This window comes from Nannospalax galili, unplaced genomic scaffold (assembly GCF_000622305.1).
Source record: "Nannospalax galili isolate Female #2095 unplaced genomic scaffold, S.galili_v1.0 scaffold835, whole genome shotgun sequence".
Taxonomy (NCBI): Eukaryota; Metazoa; Chordata; class Mammalia; order Rodentia; family Spalacidae; genus Nannospalax; species Nannospalax galili.
Window position 1 is genome coordinate 655,083 of NW_008336306.1, and position 12,492 is coordinate 667,574.

The following is a 12,492-nucleotide window of genomic DNA, read 5'->3' on the forward strand; positions in this document are numbered from 1 at the left end:
CCTGCTCAACTGTGGTTGGTTGGCTTCACTTGGAAGCATGGAGGAAGTGATTCCTCTGTGTTGGCTCTCCACTTTGTATACTGAACACATTTACATAATTAATAAGTCCATCTCATGGGGTCTCCATGGTCTTCCTGAACAATAGGACAGGTGACTCACCACAGTTACAGGACATTTTGAGAGATGTTCCATAGTCCCCTGGAACTTAGTTGACCTTGGAGGGCAAGGAAAAAAACTGTCCTTTAATTCCCTCTGACCAGATTAGTATAGGCCTCAAAGTGTGGCTGTTAAACAACCAAGAAGATTAGTTCCACCAGTCTAGTACTTTTAATTACCATGTGCTATGTAGACAGAGCTTGGTCAAAAACCATTCTCTGAAAAACCTTGACTAGGCATATATTTTGTTCCTTAAACTAGTTGACTAAACTATGACCTTAGAAATTTTAAGGATATGTGTATATTATTTTTGTCTCATACTTTATATATCATAACAAACCTACGCAGAACTTCATCACCTGCTTAGAGTTTCTCATTTTTCTGTCTATTTTGGAAAATATCTCCATTCCCATATCTTTTACATTCTCATTTTCTTTTTTAATAATTATGAGATGTAATAACATTAACAAATAAATTTTCCATCTGTTGTGAGAATTCTTTTCCTGGGGATACTAAGCAATGCTTACCCCCTTTTTAAGGTTCTAGTGTCAAACCAATGTTTGATTATAGTTTTCCTGGGGAACCAATGAATTTACTGAGGTTACTTACAGAGATGACTGATGGGTTGGTAAGGTGTATGAGTGACTTGAGTGTACGCACACTGGAAAGACTTTACCCATCATGGATTATGCCTTCTCTTCCTAGACTTCCCCAGATTATATTCTTTAGTTCTCCCCAAATCCAGGAGACCATGTGTGATTAGGGCCAAATTACATACAGCTGGCTTGAATGAATGGCTGGATTCTCCAGTGAGGGTCCAATGACCCTGCTTGCCCCTCCTTTAGTGAAGGAGTCCAACCATCAACAAGCCTAATTGTGACGATGTTTAGCAAGCAGGCACAGCTGAAGTTGTGATGATGGTAGTTATTTCAAGCAGAAGAGACTGCTGACAGCATCATCTTATTAAAAGAACATAGAATTTAAAAGGATTTGATGCTAGTATCCACAAATGAGAGAGAACATAATCCTTTGTCTGAGTCTGTGTTATTTCACTTAGAATAACAGTTTCTAGATCAATACATTAACATGCAAATTTCATTATTTCATCTTTCTTTACTGCTGAATACAACTCCATTGTGTAACTATACTACATTTTTATTAAGCATTGGTCCGTTGAAGGGCTCTTAGTTTGCTCACATCTCTTAGCTATTGTGAAAGATCAGCAACAAACATGATTATACAAGTGTCTCTGAAATAGGATGAGTCCTTAGGGTATATGCCAAGGAGTGGTATAAGCAGGTCATATGGTATATTCATTTTTAGTTTTTTAAGCGTTCTCCACACTGTTTTCCATACGTGTTGCACAAGTTTGCAATTCTACCAGCACTGAATAAGTCTTCCCTTTTCTCCACATCCTTACTAGCATTTGGTATAATTTGTTCTCTTGATACGAGCCAGTCTGATTGGGGTAAAGTGAAACCTTAGGGTGGTTTTAATGTGCATTTCCCTAAGTACTAACAATGTTGAACACTTTTAAAGATGTTTCTTAGCCATGTTTATTTCTTCCTTTGAGAACTCTCTGTTTAGATCTTTAGCCCATATTTTCATTAGGTCATTTGGTGTCTCAATTCTTTGTTTTTTGAGTTCTTTATATATTCTGGATGTTAAACCTCTGCCAGATGTGTCACTGGTGAAGTTTTTCCCACTCTGTCAGTTTTCTCCTCACTTTTTTATTGTTTCTTTTGCTATACAGAAGGTTTTTAGTTTAATGAGGTCCCACTTGTTGATTCCTGACCTTAATTTCTGAGCAACTTCTGTCCAATTTAGAAAATCTTTTCCTACACCTAAATCTTGTAAGTTACTGCCAATATTTTATTCTACTAGTTTCAGAGTTTTCTACTCTTTTACAGGTGGAGATTCAGTTTTGCCAGCACCATTTATTGAAGACGCTGTCTTTCCTCAATTGTGTGTTTATGGCACCTTTGTCAAATATCAGGTGGCTGAAATTGCATGCACTCAGCTGTAGGTCTTCAATGAAGTTCCATTGATCTATGTGTCTATGTGTCTATTTTTGTGCCAGTACAATACTGTTTTTATGACTATAGCTTTGTAGTATACTTTGAGATCTGGTATAGTCATTCCCCCAGCATTGCTCTTTATGCTCATGATTGCTTTGGCTATCCGGGGTCTTTTTGTGCTTCCATATGAATTTAAGGATTTTTTTCCCAATTCTGTGATGTATGTCATGGGGATTTTGATTAGGATTGCACTGAAGCTATATATTACTTTCGGCAGGATATTCATTTTCAGAATATTAATTCTTCCAATCCATGAGTATGGGAGGTCCTTCCATCTCCTGGTGTCTTCCTCAACCTCTTTCTTTAATGATTTAAAATTTTCATTGTAGAAATCTTTGGTGTCTTTGGTCAGGTGTATTCCAAGATATTTTTTTCATAACTATTTTGATGGGACCATTTCCCTCCACTCTTTCTCCAATTGCTATTTGTATATAGTAAGGCTATTGATTTTGTAGATTGATTTTATAACCTGCCACTATACTGAAAGTGTTGATCAGTTATATGAGTTTTCTGGTTGACCTTTGGGGATCTCTTGGGTATACTATCATATCATCTGCAAATAGGTATCATTTGACCTCATCTTTTCAATTAGTGCTCCTTTAATTTCCTTCTCTTGTCTTATTGCTCTAGCAACAGTTTCAAGCACTATGTTGAACAGGAGTGGAGATAGTGGACATCCTTGTCTGGTTCCTGATTTTAATGGGAATGCTTCCAGTTTTTCTCCATTTAAAACGATGTTGGCTGTGGGTTTGTTGTGCATAGCTTCAATTATGTTGAGGTACAATTCCCAGTCCAATTTCCCTTTAGAACTTTTATCATGATTGCAAGCTGAACTTTGTCAAAAGCCTTTTCTGAATCTTTTGAGATGACAATGTGGTTTTTGTTATTGAGTCCATTTATATGATTGATGACGTTTATTGACTGACTTGTGTATATTGAACCATCCCTGCATCTCTGGAATAAAACCTACTTGATCATGATGAATGATCTTTTTGATGTACCTCTCTATGCAGTTTGCATGTATTTTGGGGGGAATTTTTGTACCTGTGTTCATTAAGCATATATGTCTGTAGTTCTTCTTTACTGGTAGTGTCTTTACCTGGTTTGGGTAATAGAGTGATGCTGGCTTCATAGAAGGAATTTGGGAGTTCTCCTTCTGTTTCTATCATTTAAAATAATTTAAGTAGTATTGGTTGTTCTTTAAATGTCTGGTAGAATTCTGCTGTCAATCCATTTGGGGCTGGGTTTTTTAGTCGTGAGGCTTTGTATTACTGTTTCAATTTTCTTATATGTTGTGTGTCTTTTTAAACTGTTGATCTCTTCTTGGTTTAACTAGGGTGGTTTCCATGATTTTAGATATCCATCAATTTCTTTTAGATTGTCTTTTTTTACAAAAAAATTTATTGAGAACTTCATACATGCATACAAGGTGTTTTGATCAAATCCATGTTCACTCCCTCCCCTCCAACATTCCCCCCTCTTAAAAGATCCTAAAATCTTTTAAGGATTAGATACAAGCTCCCAAATACTTTTGACATTTTGGGCCTTGAAACAGAGTATGTGGCTAATAGGCTGAAGGATGTATTGACTTTTAGCCAAGCAACTGGCTACATTTCTTTGGGGTCTTTTTTACCCTAACTGTCTAGCCAATTCCTACCTCCTTTTCTTATCACACCATCCTATGAAGGGGTTACTCATCTTGCAGATAGCAATAGGGAATAGGTACGCTGACTTCTCTGGCTTCTTCCATGTTGAACAGGGATGCAAGGGGAGGCAATTGGAGTACACCTTCAGTGGGTCTATCTAAAAGACTACCAAATTGCATAACTCTTGTCTCTAAGGAGAGAAGAAAGTGCTTGAATCATGAATAGGAGATGTGAAGAAGTAAAGGCAGATTGATTACCATTATAAGTTCTAGACAGGGAACTAGAAAAAAGTCAGAACACGGAAATTTTCAAATGTTCATATGAGAGTCCATTGGAGTTTCTTGACAAGGGCTTCCAAAAGCATCCCTCTACTGGGTTCCTCCTCATTTTTCTTTTGTCTTCCAAGTCTGGACTAGTTGGCTGGCAAGAGTGGCTGGATAACTCAGGTGAGGAGCCAGTGACCCTGCTTGGCACTCCTTTAATGTATGAGCACAACCATCAATAAACCAAATTAAAGTACAGTTTTTTAAAATATTCCATTATAATGTTCTGGATCGTTTTGGTGTCTGTTGCGATGTTTCCCCTTCCCCTTTCATCTCGATTTTTTTTTATTTTCTTTTTCCTTTTTTTTGGCTAGCTAGGTTAAGGGTCTGTCTATCTCATTTAGCTTTTCAAAGAGCCAGGTCTTAGATTCACTGATTCTTTGTATTGTTTTGTTTCTATTTCATTAATTTCTACTTTGATTTTTGTTATTTCTTCTCTCCTGTTGGGTTTGGGTTTCATTTGTTCTTGTATTTCCAGAGTCTTGAGTTGCACTGTTAGGGCATTTATTTGAGCTTTTTCTAATTATTTAATATAGGCACCAAGAGCCATAAACTTCCCTTTTAGTACTGCTTTTAAGGTGCCCCAGAGGTTTTATTATGTGCCACTGTACTTTTCATTGAATTGCAGGAATTCTTTTATTTCTTTCTTAATTTCTCCTCTGACCCCCTCAATGTTTAGGAGTGTGTTGTTTAATCACCATGACTTCGTGTCGTGACGAGTGCTTCTTCCAGTTTTTATTTTGAACTTTATTGCATTGTGGTCTAACATAATGCATGAAATTATTTCAATTTTTTGTATTTGTATTTGTTGAGGTTTGTTTTGTGTCCCAGTTTGGGGTCAATTTTTGTAAAAGTTCCATCGGGTGCTGAATTGAAAGTGTATTCTTTGGTGCTTGGGTGGAATATTCAAAAGACATCTGTTACATCCATGTGATGTATGATATCATTTTGTTCAGAAATCTCTCTGTTTATTTGTCCAATTGACCTGTCTAAAGGATACAGTGGGGTATTGAAGTCCCCTGGTATTACTGAGTTTAGGTTAATCTGTCTTAAGGTCCTGTAGTGTTTTTTTTTTTATGAATATGGGTGCACCAGAGTTTGATGCATGTCTCTTCAGGATTGTAATCTCTTCTTGGTTAATTGTTTCTTTGATCAGAATGAAGTGACCCTCCTTATCTCTTCTGATTAGTTTTGCTTTGCAGTCTATTTTATCAGGTATTAGAATTGCAACCCCTGCTTGTTTATTCATGCCATTTGCTTGGAATATTATTTTCCATCCTTTCACCTTTAGGTAGTGTGTGTCCTTGAAGGTGAGATGGGTTTCTTGCAGACAGCAAAAAGATGGATTTTGTTTTTTAATCCATTTACTTAGCCTTTGTCTTTTGACTGGGGAGTTTAGTCCGTTGATATTTAAAGTTATTGAAAGATATGTATTGGTTGCCATCATTTTGATTGCTGTTTGCATTCTTTGTCTAATTTTGTGCTTCATCAATTATACCTTTATTTTCTTTCATTGCCCCTGGGGTATATTTGCCCCTTTCTCTGTTCTTTGTATTGCTTCAAGTATTCTTTGAAGGGCTGGTTTCATGGACATGTATTCTTTCAGACTATTCATGTCATGGAAGATTTTTCTTTCCCCTTCAATTATAACAGACATTTTTCCTGGGTAAAGTGTCCTGGGATGGCATCTATTGTCATTTAGAAGTGGAATTACCTTGGTACAGGCTCTTCTAGCTTTCATGGTTTGCATACATAAGTCAGCGGTAATTCTGACAGGCTTTCCTTTATATGTGACTTGTTTTTCTTTTGCTGCTTCCCTTATCCTCTGTTTTTTCTGTACATTTAGTGTTTTTAGTTGTTTCTGTACATTTAGTGTTTCCTCAGGTATCTAGGAATGATAGGCAGTGGGGAGTGTCTTTTCTGTTCCTGTCTATTTGGTGTTCTATGTGCTTCTTGTATTTGTATGGGGATACCGTCCCTTAATTTGGGGGAATTCTCTTCTACAATCCCGTTTAAGATTTGGTCAACACCATTAACCTGAAATTCTTCTCCTTCTATGCATATGATACATATATTTGTTCTTTTCATTGTGTCCCACATCTGTTGCATATTCCATTCCTGCGTTTTTTGAATTTTTTTCATAATCTTTGCTTGAGTGGTCCAGTTCTCCAACGTTTTCCTCCAGTGTTGATATTTTGTCTTCCATTTCATTCATTCTAGTTGTGAGGCTTTCCCCTGTTGTTTCAAGTTGGCTATTTGAGTTATCCACTTCCTTCTTCATTTCTGCCTGTTCTCTTCAATGTTTCTTTCTCTTTTGTGAATTCATTCAGAAGTTTATCCCTATAGTCTTTTAGTTCTCTTTCTTTGTTCATGTGTTCCTTAAATTCATTGAATTCCTTGATCATATTTATAATTCTTCTTTTTAAATTATGTGTCCTGGGTTATCTCTAGGGGATTCTCCTTGTAGAATTCTTCTACAGGACTGGTGGAGTTTGTTGGGGACATACCGTTTTCGCTTTCCATTTTATTATTCTTTCGTTGTGATTTTGGAATGTGAATTTCTTTTGTTGTTTGCTCTGATATTAAAGTTAAGCTGACGTTTACTTCTTTTTGTATTATTCTGTGCCTTATTCCTTGTCTTATTGGTTATGCAAAGCTGGTTGGTCCGGGTTTCAGGTTCTCTCGGGGAACTGATGGCTTCAGATCAGCTATTCGGGAGCTCCCACAGAAGCCAAAGTCAGGTTCCAGTAAGGTTCACTCAAGCTTCCTTCTAAGGTTTGGAACCCTAGTAGCGGGAGCTCGGAGCAAAATTTGGGAAGTTCCCTAGAGGGAGGCAATTTTGGGACTCTCAGCTGGTCTGCTGAGATCTCATTCCCTACACCAATGGAGGTCAGAACAGGCCCCCTCAGGCTGTCCACTAAGGTCTCAGCCTTATCCTACCTGCCTGGGGTCCTTGGGCAGGGCTTCATGTAATCGCAGTTGGGGGTTGGGTATGGCGAGATTTTGGGACTCCCACCACCTTGTGAAGGCAGGATCCGGGTGCTCTCAGGCGGTCTCCTGAGTTTTCAACCCTTATGCCAGAGGGAGGCCAGAACAGGTACTCTCTGGCAGTCTGCTGAGATCTTAACTTTATCCTAGTCTTTGATCTTATACCATTCAGGACTGCATATGGATTTTAAAAATACTGGTGTGATGTGAGGGAGAGGAAAACAGGTGTGAGGAGGGTTATGGGATGTGTATAATTTGTAACATCAAGCCATTTATGAGTTGTTTCAAAAGATATAAATAATTCCATATGCATTCACCATTTCTTAAGTCATGTTCTCAGCCAGTGTAGACTGCTATATAGGAACTACTATAATGTAGCTGGCATAGAAAACGCTTTCTTTTTCTATTTCTGGAGAAGGAAAATTCATGGTCAAGGCATTAGCAGGTCTGCTGTCTAGAAACAGCCAGCTTTTTCGTCTGTGGATGGCATGCAGTGCTCTGGTTATAGAGCTGAGAGATTAAACCTGATCTTCATGAATGTTGAACAGGACAGAAATCCTATTTATGAGACACCTTCCTTCTTTCCCCAAATATTTCATGTCTTCATGCAATCAAGATTGGAATGATGGCTTCAAAATACAAATTATGGATAAAAACTACTATTCAGTATGTCTTACACACATAGTCTATTTAAAGTTTATCATATTTTCAGTCCTATTTCAATTGATCACTGTCGTCTTTTCAGGCAGTCATCCCAAGATTACCAGTTTATTCTGGCTTTGATTCTTGCCATTCAGGAAATCAACAGGAACACCCATTTTTTACCCAACATGTCTCTGAAGTATTATGCCTTTTCTGACAAGAATTTTCATGACACTGATTTGGCTGATTCATTCATTTCCCTTTTGAAACATGGTGAGAGTATTCCTAATTACACCTGCAAAACACAGGCATCGATGATAGCAGTACTTACAGGACCAATATGGTCATCATCTTCCAGACTGGGGATATACTTCACGCTTTTAAAATATCCACAGGTGGGGTTGGTTGTGAAGGGGAAAATGAAAACAAGTCTCATTTGGTGCCATACTCAGGTGTCTAGGAACCATGAGAGGAGTAGAGTGGGTTTATGCCAGTGCCAAGCTATATAGATCAAGTGCCAAAAACTCAATGATTTTATGAGGCACTGTAAGAATAGAGAAGAGAAATAAATCAAATAAATAATCGAATAAATAAATCAAAAAGAAAAAGGGGTTATAGAGGAAACATTGCCATGTCTGCAATTTTCTCAAGTATTTCAGAAAATAAAATCTGATTCATTGGTATGAACATATTTTCCTCCTTGCATTTCAAGCTGGTGCTTAACACACATTGGGTCTTGGACTGAGTTTTCTGATAATCCTCATTCTACTGCTGCTTCCTGTCTTCTGTGTCCTTTAGATTGCCTTTGGACCTTTCTATTCTATCCTGAGTGACCATGAACAGTTTCCTTATCTATATCAGATGGTACCCAAGGACACATCTCTGGCCTCTGCTATGGTCTCCTTGATGATTCATTTCAGCTGGAACTGGGTGGGACTGGTTGTCTCAGATGATAACCAAGGTGTTCAGTTTCTTTCAGACTTTAGGGGAGAGATGAAAGAAAACAGAGTCTGCTTAGCCTTTGTGAACATGATTCCTCTAAGTACACAGCTATACATGATGAGAGCTCAAATATATTATGAACAAATCATGGAATCAACAACCACTGCTGTGGTCATTTATGGTAATGTGAACTCTAGTTCAAAGCTATAGATGGTGGAAATATTTAGGCATAAGGAGAATCTGGTTTACCACTTCACAATGGGATAATATCATAAATCAGGGAGATTTCAGCCTTGATACATTCCTCGGGACATTCACTTTTTCGCATCACCATGGTGAAATTTCTGGTTTTAAAAATTTTATCCAGGCATTGAGACTTTCTGAATACTCTGAAGAAATTTCTCTGACAAGACTGGGGCGGATAGGTTTTAATTGTTCAGTGGCATCTAGTAACTTCAAGACACTGAAGGATTGGTCATCCAACAGCTCATTTGAGTGGTTAATGTGGCAGAATTGTAACATGGCCATGAATGATGAAAGCTACAATCTACACAATGCTGTGTATGCTGCGGCCCATTCCCTCCATGAGATGCTCCTATATCGTCAAGATATGCAGCCAGTAGATGGGGAAGAGCTGAAATTTTAGCCCTGGCAGGTAATGTGTCTCCCATTGTGTGCTTTAAAGTATCACAAATGTGCCTTTACTTAGGGTGCCAAGATACTTAAGTGAAATGGTACATGAACTTTTCTTATAAATGTAAGAGTCTTAGTGCCTTTTAAATTCTAGTACTTAAGTCTACACATGGATACACATCATAAACAAATGAGAGTGGAATTTAATATAGACATTTGGTAAAAGAAACTGAATTCTGTTAAAGGGCATGAGCATCATGCTCTCTCTTATCCTCTTAAAATTTAAACAGACAACCCATTGTTTTGATCAGGAAATATTTCAATTATACAAGAACATTACTTGTTCTTTATATCTTTAGAATATACTCATTAAAGAATGGCTAGTTTACAGAGTGATATCCAGGAAGGTTAGGTACTGAAGTTTGTAATTCCTTATCTGGTACTTTTAAAACAGTGATAGAGAAAATACATATGTACCTTTAAACCAGTAGAGTGGTTATTTATTACCTTGGTATTCATTTGTTTGGGAAGTTTATCCCAAACTATAACTGACATTTTAAACTCACAGTGATAATTATAATTATCTATATTCATTCTCTTCTTTTTCTCCAATGAAGTTATACCTTGAGGATGATATTAAAGAAAATGATGTGCATTTAGAACTTCACATATTCTATCTTAAGTGTGGAAATATTTCATTATCAAATTATGCCTGTCTTTCAGCTGCACCCCTTCCTGACAAAGATTCAATTTACTAATTCTGCTGGAGACACAGTGACTATGAATCAGAAAGAAAAATCTCATGCAGAATATGACATTTTTAACGTTTGGTGTTTCCCTCAAGGGCTTGGGATTAAAGTGAAAATGGGAGAATTTTCCCCATTCTTTCCACATGGTCAACAATTGCATTTATCAGAAGACACGATAGAGTGGGCCACAGGACATTGGCAGGTATGGTGGAGTTAATTAGTATTCTTTACAAAATTACTGACGGCTTTTGAGCCTCCTCACAGGTCAGTGAAGTGCCACATACAGCTATTTGTCTGCTTACCCTCAACTTTACTAGATTTCAATACTTTTGCCTCAATAGCCAGGAGGGAAACAGACTTTCAGCTATTGATCAAAACCACTGATTATAAACATCAATACATATCACATTTCACAAAGCAATATTAAATGGTCTGTGACCAATGAATTCCTGTAGATTACATACAGAAAGTACAGGAATGTACAAAATGTTTGAGAATATCTTTATGTGTTAAATCCCCACAGTCATGAAATTTAGGAAAGTGTTAAACTCCACTGTGTTACCAGCACATCTGAATTTCCTCAGATTCCCCCCTCAGTTTTCAGTGAATCTTGCAGTCCTGGCTCCAGGAAATCCCCTCAGAAGGGAAAGGCAACCTGCTGTTTTGATTGCACCCCTTGCCCAGAGAATGAGATTTCCAACCACTCAGGTAAGTGTTTGACTGGAGGTAAAATTCCTCAGATTGCTTAATTTCTCCCAGCCACACTGCGACCTGGAAGAGGTCTCTGCTAGAGAATTGTAGAAATAAAATCTCTACCTTTCTTAACATACCATGTAATTGATAAAGTCAATAATAATTATCCTTGAAGGAATAAAATCTGGTGCCTTGAACCTCCTACTTTTTCTCATTATTCTAAACCATGGAAGATATTATTACTTCTAGGAAACTGATTTTGACAATGAAAGTAATGAAAACTGTAAATCCATCAGGGAAATTAGGACATAGTGTTGCTTGTGCAGATAACTCCTCCTGTCTGAAAGTGCATGTAGATCAGACTGAACATGGGAGTCTTACATTCACTTTCTTCTTCTCAGTTTCCAGAAAGGTTCTTGACCAGAGAAGATTCTCAGAGATGTCTTCACCTCTGTATGTATTTTGTGGCAGCAACATCTATGGTTGTGCACACCCTAATGAATAGGTTTCACTTGTTCTCTAGTTCACAGGTAGTGGCAAAGGGGAAATAAGTGCATGCAAGGAGGGATACATGTTAAAGTAGGCAATGGTATCTATAGTTAGGTATTGTACCATTAGTATGTGTAAAGTGATATTATTTATAGCTTACAAACCAAAGAGTAAAAATTATTGTTAGTATTGATAGAAGGGACTAAATAGTAGTAATTTCAAATTTATGTAATATTCAGAGCCCATAAAACATCCAGAGGTACTTGAACATAAAGAAAATTGGGGGGGGGCTGTAATGATGGCTTAGCTATTAAGAGCACCGACTGCTCTTACAGAGGACCTGCATTCGATTCCCAGGACCCACATGGCAGATAACAACTCCAGTTCCAGGGGATCCAATGTCTTCCTCTGACCTCAGCAGGCATTACATGATAAGGGTATACTTATATACATGAAAGGAATACACTCGTATACCTTAAAAAAATAAAAATGACGAAAATTGGGGTGCTTGTTGTAGTATATATGTAGAAATGAAAAAAACATTAAACGTGTTGTTCATTCGGTATATAGTGTATGATGCAAGGAAGGAAGATATTTAAAGGAAGGATGAGCTGGTTACAAGTCTGAAATGCAATAATTCTTTCATGAAAGCAGAAGAGCAAATTGAGGGGAGAAAGGGAGCTACCAACACCGATTAGATGAGGAGGACAGTGTGAGAGGCTGATGCAAACAAATCCAGAAGATACATCTGTGTGAAATGCCAAAATGAAACGTCTTACACTGCATCCTAAGAAACAATACAAACTAGAAAGATTACCATAAATCGGACATGGTGCCAACTTTAATCTCCACACTTGGATGGCAGAGATAAGTGAATATCTTTGAGGTCAAGGCCAGAAAAGCACACATAGCAAATCCTAGGAATCCAGGCCTGATAGTGAGACGCTGTCTCAAAAAATTGTAGTGTTCCTCATCCACTGCTGGTGGGGTTGCAAACTGGTTCAGCCCCTATGGAAGGCAGTGTGGAGAACTCTTAGAAAACTACAAATGAACCTACCATTTGACCCAGTTATACCACTCCTTGGCATATACCCAAAGAACTCGTTCTGTTGCAGAGACACTTGTACATCCATGTTTGTTGCTGCTCTTTTCA

General features: G+C 37.7%; 1 pseudogene; it reads left to right on the forward strand.

The window, feature by feature from the left end:
- The first annotated feature begins 7,952 nt into the window (after positions 1 to 7,952).
- LOC103732438 overlaps positions 7,953 to 12,492 on the forward strand; it is a 10,144-nt pseudogene continuing 5,604 nt past the window's right edge.